This window comes from Octodon degus, unplaced genomic scaffold (assembly GCF_000260255.1).
Source record: "Octodon degus isolate 3935 unplaced genomic scaffold, OctDeg1.0 scaffold00184, whole genome shotgun sequence".
NCBI classification, from domain to species: Eukaryota; Metazoa; Chordata; class Mammalia; order Rodentia; family Octodontidae; genus Octodon; species Octodon degus.
In genome coordinates, this window is record NW_004524760.1 from 2,610,144 (window position 1) to 2,619,219 (window position 9,076).

General features: G+C 42.3%; 1 pseudogene; it reads left to right on the forward strand.

Moving 5' to 3' along the window:
- The first annotated feature begins 5,820 nt into the window (after positions 1 to 5,820).
- LOC101562158 lies at positions 5,821 to 6,587 on the forward strand (annotated as a pseudogene).
- The last annotated feature ends 2,489 nt before the right edge of the window (positions 6,588 to 9,076 follow it).

Consider the following 9,076-nt stretch of genomic DNA (forward strand, 5'->3'; position numbering starts at 1 on the left):
GAGTTCTGAGACTTTGACTAATTCATTTACTAATTCTAGTGGTTTTTCTTATGCATTTCTGTTACATTTAGATCTAAAATGGTCCCTAAAACTCATGTGTTTAGAAAGCGATTGGATTATAGGGACTAAGGCAGATCACTAGGGACATGATCTGGAAGGGGTTATTTTCCACTCTGGCTTTTTTCGTTGCTTTCTGCTTCCCTACTGCCACGCCATGAGCAGATTTCTTCAGTACAGGACCTTCCACCACCATATCTTCCTGCTTTGGAGTCAACTGACTACAGAGAAAAACAGGAGTCAAAGTAAACTCCTCCTCATTTACCTTACGGGTATTGAGCATTGTATCCCAGCTCTGAGAAAATAACTGAAAACAAATTTTGGTACCAGAAAGTGGGGTCATTGCTGGAATGCTACCTGACCATGTGGTTTACAAGCCTTTTAAACTGGTTCTCAGGAGTTTGAAGTCAAGAGGAGTTTCACTTAGGATAGCAAATCTTGACAGAAGATTCTGGTTCATGCTCAGAAGACCAGAATGCTACTAAAATGGAAGATGGTAAAGATCAGGCTCAGGATGTTTGAATGGAATAAAGACTACATTGGCAGTTGGATTCTAGGCCATATGTATTATGTTCTTTTTTTTTTTTTTTAATGTATTATGTTCTGATAGAAATTTTTTCTACCTTTTGCTCTTGTCCTGGAACTTTGTATGAGACTGAGATTAAGAGTAGTGGACTAATGTTGCAGAGGAAATTACAAGGCATTTTCAAGGCTCAACATTCAGACTATGGGATAGGTACCACACTGGCAGCTTTTACCTAGGTTTATATTAAAAATTAGGAGCAAAAAGTCCATTGATCAAGTTTTGAGTTTCCCCAGAAAAGAAGGTCTGGCAAATTTGGAACAGAGGAGGGCTTGGTTGCTGAAGAGATTAGCTTTAAAAAGAAAGCAAATACTTTACATCAGGACAATAGGAAAGTTGGTTTGAGGGCATCAAAGGAACCAGAAACTCCCATCCTTTTCAGGCTCAACATTCCAGAAGTGATTTTGCTTTGAGAAGAGAGCCCCACTGCACTGTGCTTCAGAGTGGCCACTTAGAGAATTTTTTCTCCAAGATTTCTTTCCAAGAGCTCTGTCATCCAGCTATTCAGAGGACACTGCCGCCATGATTCAAGGGGAGCAGAGCTATTTCTTGAGCTAGTGGCAGACCTTGACATCATCCACATGGTATTGATTTACAGGCATGTACAATGCAAGAGTTATAGGGTCAGGAAGCCTTTCGCTCAGATTTTAGAAGCTCTGGGAGGCCAGGCAGTATGTGAAAGTAAAGCTGAAAGTGCAGTGGGGAGCCTAGAAAGTTTGAGAAACCAAGAACATGAACTATCTGAATAAAGCCATAGGTAGTGAGCAAAATCAGCCCATGACAAAAGCCATGAGGACTATAACTACCAATAATGCCATGGGAGTTGAGTTATCAAATTCCTTTGACACTCACATCTAAAGCCACAACTTACCCTAAGTGCTGGACATATTGCTAGAGGATTTGATGTTTACCTTGTTGGGTTTCAGTCTTGCTTTGATCTGCATTAGTTTCTATCCCCAACTTTTTCTCTTTTGGAATAGGGATGTTTGCTATAAGCTATTGTATGTTAGCAGTGTTTAACTTTATTTATTTATTTTTTGTTCAGGGATTCACAGCTAAGACTTTGTTTTATGTTTCAGAAGAGACTTTGTTGTTGTTGTTGTTTTTTAATTTTATGTATTTGGTACAGGGTCTCACTATGCAGCTTAAACTCATAGTGATTCTCCTGTTTCAGCCTCCCCAGCCCTGGGATTACAGGCATGTGCTACCACGCCCACTGTGGGTTCCTAAATGCCCTTAAAGATCATGGGACTTTGCATATGAATGCAATAAAAACACTATTATCTTCCAACAGTGGGAATGACTTTTTTTTTTTTTTTTAGGACTCACTGGGTAACCAGGTTGGCCTTGAACTTGCAGCAATCCTCCTGCCTCAGCCTCCTGAATGCTGGGATTACAGATGTGTACCACCATGACCAGCTTGAAAATAACATGTGACATGAGGTTTAACTAGGAATGATCTGGCAGCCATGTGCAGAAAGAATGGAGAGTGTAGTATAAAGATCAAGGGAAACTCCACAGTGAGACCACCAGATTCTGAGAGATGGGAGCAGAAAGAACGTGTGCAAGTGGGGAGGCCACGGGCATTGCAGTGAAGAAACCAACAGCATTTGGTACCTGGATGTCGAGGGAGTAGGAATGATTCTATTTGGAGCCTTCAAGTTTCTGACTAACATCCTATATTCCCTCCTCCTAGAACTTCCCCAGACCAGTTCCTTAATTCAGGTTCATCTTCCCCTCAGGTCAGAGAACCGATGGGTATGTCATGCAAGCTCGGGGGGGGGGGGGCAGGATCCTAACAGACATCAGAACATAACAATCCTTCCACTAACAACAGTATCAAACCAACCAAACAAAAACAACAGCAAAACCCTGAACTTCACCCAGATCTCTCGAGACTAGCATAACAACAGTGCCTTCAATATTACAAAGCCCTTTTATCTGCCTCGTTTCCATTGATCCCTGAAGTAGTCTGTCAAGATCTTCTTAGTGAGCCCTATTTTATGAGCGGAGAAGCTGAGGCTCAGCAATGTGAAGGAAAACCCTCCAAAACACGTGGGCCAGTTCGTAGTGAAGCCAGGACCACACTCTCCCAGGCCGGAATTTCTTTAATTCTACCAACAGCTTGAAAAGGGAGATTTCAAGATGGAACCTGTTGGGTTTTGTTATGTTCCATTGTACTGTGGATCCTCCCATGAATACAGGGCATGAAAAGAAGGGAAGTTGCTGGAAAGTTTAGTTCTAGCTGGTTCACAACTATAAAGAAGGAGTTGTGTAATGCAGTGCATGCTGCAATGTCTCAGATGCTTTCGATCATAAGCAAATAGGATGTGGGGAGGGGATGTGGATGGGGGAAGGGTAGAAAGAGAGGGACGGAGTTGCTTAGAGAGATACAGTTGTAAAAAGGGATAGCAGCTGAGTTCTGATGCTAAATTTTTTGGTGCCCTATGGTGTTAATTAGACATTTCTTTTCAATCTGATTGACAGTGCATTTTAATGAAGAAATAACAGAGCCCAGCAGAGCCTGGCAGTATACGCTTTTCTTGCATTTTACAAGCCGAACTTCCCTTGGCAACCTACATCTGGTTTGCTCTGCTAGTAAGTGTCAGTAGAACAATATATAGGCTCTTTCATTTCAATAGGTTTGCTGTTATTAAAGCCTTCTGCATTTTCCTCTGCTTAATTCATTAGGGCCATTAAATTTCATCAAATTGCTTTCCTTAAGTTAAAAAAATAGCACAGTTTTGACCAGTCTGAATAATAATGGGACAATATGGAAATGTGCAGGCTTTAAATGGAAGAGGCTCTATGTTAAGGGTTGAATAGGGGAAGCTTCACGGGAATTTTTCAAATGAGTTTTTTTCTCCTTCTTGCCCTTTAAATGGGATATTTCCTGGAAAATGAGAAAAAATCCTGAAGGACAGATGAAGCAGCCTGTGACTGCTCAGAAACAGAAGCAGAAGTGATATATTGAACAACTGACCATCATCCTGAAGTGCTGCTGTTACAAGTGTTTTTGGAATTTTTTTTAAAGATTTTTACCTTTGTTTATATTTACAAGCAGATTAAAAATAAATACATCTTTTGTGTTTTCACTTCCACTCATGGGTAAATGTCCATCACTATCAGACACCAATGGAAACCCTTGCTTTTTGTAGATGAGCCAGGTGACAAGGAAAGGAAGACAAAACTTGGAGTGACTGTATTGATTTTTCTCCCTGTTGCCTGGGGACAAGGGTAGACTTCCAGGTGCAGGTTAGGCTGAATCTACAAATTGGGAGGTAAGTAGTTTCCATAGAGGGCTACAGAGGCAGACAGCCAAGCAGATCATTATGAGCTTCTCCTCCAGGAAAATGGAAACCATTTAAAACATTCCGAGAATTGCTTGGAACATGCAGTCTTCTTAAACAAAGGACCTTTGTGGCATTCTGCATTTTCAAACACAGGCGAGGAAAAGACTCACACCTCACTTGCCTCACTTCCCTCGGACTACTTCCACAGCTTTGTCTAGGTCAGTTGAAAAGACACCCCCGACCCCCGCAAATTTGGAGTCTAACCACAATCCCAGATTTTCATGAGGAGGGTAAAGGAGGTTTGTACTTTATTAAGCATCCTACCTAGCGGCTAAAACCAGGTGTTTTCCCACCTGGCTTTTGCCATCTTTAGTTCTGAATTAAAGTTTTCTCAAGAGAAAAATGCCAGAATTCATGCTTAATACAAATTTTTCCTATTACTGCAGGCATATGATAAAAGAAAAATCATAACTGGAACAAAATAATAAAGTCAGAGCCCATTCAGTGCCTTTTTGTTGATCAGAATTGGGCCATGTGACCACTCCTGGGTATGAACAAAAGTGAATAATCACCGGGGCCTCCCAGTGCTGCCCTGGCAAAATCCTGACAGCATAAAACAGGAGAGAATGAGTTCTCGGTACTTATCAGTAGGCTCTGCCCACTCAACATTTTTTGGAAATTAAGGAGTTCCTAAAGCTACTTGCTATGAACCAGACCTGGTAGATCCAGGGTGTTAGAGCTTTTTTAGTTCTTTATTGTCAGGCAATACAAATACCTCCTAAATCTTCTTTGCAAAGGAAATGTAGGTGTGGGTCTTACTAGGTTCCAGGGACTCCTTTTAGAGATTTTGTCAGTTCTTCTTGTCCTGAACAAAGAATGGGACAAAATAATTGCAAAAGGTAGTGAAGTTCTACATTTGTTAAAAGTAGGAAAAGAAACATGCTCTATAGAGTGAGTGTGGGCCAATTAAAAGCAGGAAAAGAGAGCCAGGGAGATGGCTCAGTGGAATAAGTGCTTCCCTGGCAAGTGCAAGGGCTTGAGTTCAATCCCCGGTTCTGCAAAAAATAAATAAATAAATAAATAAATAAATAAATAAATAAATAAAGCAGGAAAAGAATTGCAGTGTACAGGGTGAGAGCAGACCACTGTATGGGACAGTGTGATGGCTGCCACCTTTTGTGTCCTCCACTCCTCAGGCTGATGCCAGATGTAAGCCATCCTATCAAAAACTTGCTTGGAAAGAAACTTAACATAAGGAATCAATAATGGAGATGGGGGAAAGGAGAAAAGATGGGAAGAAAAGGAAAGGGGAAAATCATGTAAATGCTTATACATGATAGCTCAGAAGATTGTACTACTAATTTCTATCAGTTTTTTTTAAAGTAGCAGTATATGTTTAAAATTTTTACTTTGACTATTTGCTGCTATCTATAATCTGAGCAACTACATTGAGTATAAAAATGTATAATATAATAACCAAGGTTGGTTAACTTTCATCTTGTTCGTATAAATATACTATCTTTAATGTCTTGTCTATTATTATTATAGTTTATTTATTTTTATGTATTTAGTACAAGGTCTACAGGGTCTGACTACATAGATCAGACTCTAGTGATCCTCCTGTTTTCAGCCTCCCAAGCGCTAGGATTACAGGAGCATGCCACCACGCTCAGTCTCAGCACTGCCCCAGGGCCGGGCCGGCACAGCACTCCAGGGATCGAATCCCAGTCTTTGCGCTTGCCTAAGCAGGTATTTTAGTCCACTGAGCTATCTAGCTGGCCTTTATACTCTCTTACATAATAAAGTAAGGCTGGCTAGCTGGCCCGACTGGTGGCTGAGGCAGTGCAGGGCATTGTGGAACCCTCCTTGAGGCCTGTGAGGACGCAGATGGCACAAGAGTCTGGGCCACTAACGCGCCAGAGAGGGCTAGTTTCTTACACTAGAAGAAAATGGTCGCTGCACTATGTCTCACTTCGGCTCTATGGTTCTCGCAAGCGCTCGGGAAGCCGCAGCCTGTCTTGGGGGTGAAGGTCTGAAAAGAGACGGAAGAAAAGCAGTAAGGACGCCCAGAGGAACTGCGACTGCGATGCATCTGGATCCCAAGGTTGCAAGGCCAGCCCCGCCTCCGGGGCAGCAGAGAAGCAAGCACAAGGCCTGGAGGAGACCAGGATCCAGCTCCTCTTCCTCTTTTTCCAGTTCTTCTAGCTCCTCTCCTTCTTCCTCGTCCTCCTCCTCTTCCTCCAATGGTGGCTGGAAAAAGCGGTGGAAGCCCGAGAACAAGAGGAAGAAGAAGAAGAAAAGGAAGAAGTTGAAGAAGGGCAAAGAAAAGATAGTAGTGCAGCAGGCTGAGGTTCTGCCTGGCCCCTCACTGGACCAGTGGCACAAATTGACCTGGGAGGAAGGTGCTGGCCCAGTCCTAACAGATGAGCAGAAGTCCCACAACCATGAAGCCCATGACCAAGAAGGAGTGGGATGCCCGGCAGAATGTCATTCACGGGGTGGTGGACCCCGAGACGGAATGTACCAGGCCCATTAAGGGAGATGGATATGTCTTAGAGGAAATCGTAACCAAAGAACGCCATAGAGAGATCAATAAGCAAGCCACCTGCAGAGACGGTTTGGCGTTCCAGATGCGAGCTGGGCTGCTTCCCTGAACAACTTCCACCCCCACCCCGTGGCCTGTGGTGGGGTCCCTGGCCTCCCTGGTACCCACATCTGGAAGAGCACCTGGCCCGGTATTAGACATTGTTTGGCTACAGACCAATAAATGAATGAATGAATGAATGAATGAATGAATGAATAAATAAATAAATAAATAAATAAAAGTAAAAAGGACAAGGGAAAAAATTAAGGTTTATTGAAAGGAAGAGCCAATGTTTAATTGTTTGATCAATCTTGCATATCTATGTCTGATAGCCTGAGCATCAAATTTGATGGTAACAATAGGTAATATAACAACCATCATTAATGTTCCAGTCTTGTGCTGAAATTCTTTACCATTTATACTGCCTTATATTGCTTTTTTTCTGTCTTTGTTTTTGGTATGTGTGTTCTAGTTTTTGTTTTTCTTCTTTAAAATGAAAATAAAAAACCTGCTGAGTTCTCTTGAGAAGAACTTGAAGATAGCATTCTCTGATTGGTCCCAGATGCAGGGTTTTGGGAACTGCTTTTCGGGATCTCTGCTATTTACAGGTCACCTCTACTTGCTCAGCCAGTTTGCCTGCCCTAATCTCCTGCCTTAAGAGCACAGAACCGCGGATTGAAATCAGGCCCTTGCACTTGCTAGAGAAGTGCTTGTTCCACTGAGCCATCTCCCCGGCCCCATAGAGTACATACCTAACATGCTTTAAGTCCTATGTTTGATCCTCAGCATGGTGAAAAAAATTAGAAAATGTACTTGATCTAAAAGTAAATATTTAAGGGTCAGCCAAATAGCTCAGCGGACTAAAGCACCTGCTTAGGCAGAGTGCAGTGGCCAGGGTTCAATTTCTGGCACACCATGCTGGCCCTGCCCCTAGGGCACACTGAGACAGCGATTGAGACTGGGCATAGTGGCTCGCACCTGTAATCCTAGTGCTTGGGAAGCTGAAAACAGGAGAATCACTACTAGTCCGATCTACGTAGTGAGACTCTATAGACCCCGTAGACCCTGTACCAAACACACTAAAAGTAAATAAAAGAAAATACAATATTTAAAAATATCTGTAATCCATTATGTGGAGAAAACCTGTGTCAACCTTGAAGTGTGTGTCCTTTCAGATATGGAAGCATGCATCATATAAATACAAATTCACACAACTTCTTTTTTTCAACAAAAACATGTTTATTAAATATAGCTTATTCAAATGGACTTTGAGTGGGTATATTTGTATTTTTAACATTGCTATACCACATACTTGGTTCTACAGCAGAGTGTTGACATAAAGTTGAATAACCTAAAAAGATTTTGGTGTATTTGAACTTATGTTCTCTCTCTCTCTCATGTTCTCCAGCCATGCACAAGTACACCTTCCCATGAGTGTGCTCCTACTTGCCCAAGAAGCTACTAGATCTTATGTTGAAGATCAGATCTCCACTGCAGAGATTTGATGAACTTGAGGAGCCATCTCAAGGTGGAGAGCTGGATTTGAATCTCCTTGCTCCCTGCCTGGGGACTTGGAAGTTGGCCTCAGTGAGGGAATCTGGGACCAGGGTTTGAGTCAATCAGGTAACTATAAGTGACAGAAATGCCTAGAGCTGATGCAAAAGAGAACTGTGGGAGAGTGAAAGTCCAAGACACCAAGAAGTTCAAAGATTCCAGACCCAGAGAATCACAGAGGAGGAAGTGTGCCAGCCTGGCCCCAGGCAGGTGGCTTGAGTGGATAGCTGTCCAAGACCTGGAGAGCCAACAGTGCTATTTGGCTGGGTCAGAAGGCACCAGGCTCCTGGAGTAGTTGGGGTCCTCCACTCCAAATAAAGTCACTAGTTTAAACAACAATTCTGCCGGCAAATATCTTCTTACACAAGTCAGCCATGTTTAAGTAGCTGTGTTTATAAGTTTTCCCATCGCTAGGACAAAATACTTGACACTTGCAACTTAAAGCAGGAGAAGTTTAATTTGGCTCATAGGTTTAGATGTTCAATCCATGTTTGACAGGCCCCATGGCAGGAACATCATGATAGAAAGGTGCAGTGGAATAAAGCTGGTTGGTGGCTGAGATGCAGAGCAGGAAACAGAGCAAGAGAAAAGGGGACCATGGAAAGTCCCCAGGGTCTTGTCTCCATGATCAATCCAGACACGCTCAGAAGTGTGCTCTAGTAATCTCTCAAGCCAGTCAAGTTGACAATAAAGATTAGCATTCATAGTACCCTTGACCTTGAGTGTTTTTGGTAATTAAATACTTATCAGAGTTGAAGTTATTATAGCAATGCTGCAATAAGCAGTTTCTAGTTTATTTCATAGGATTTTCATGTGCTTTGCTTACAGATTGATTCATGAATTGCTTGATAGAAGAAGACTGTTTATTTTTCTGAGAAGGAATTGAAGTACAAAGGAATTAATTAACTTGCTGAAGGTTCTACTCCAATCTCAAAGTGGTTAAAAACAATAATGCACAGCGGGGCTGGAGAGATGGCTCAGTGGTCTAAAGCACCTACTTGGAAC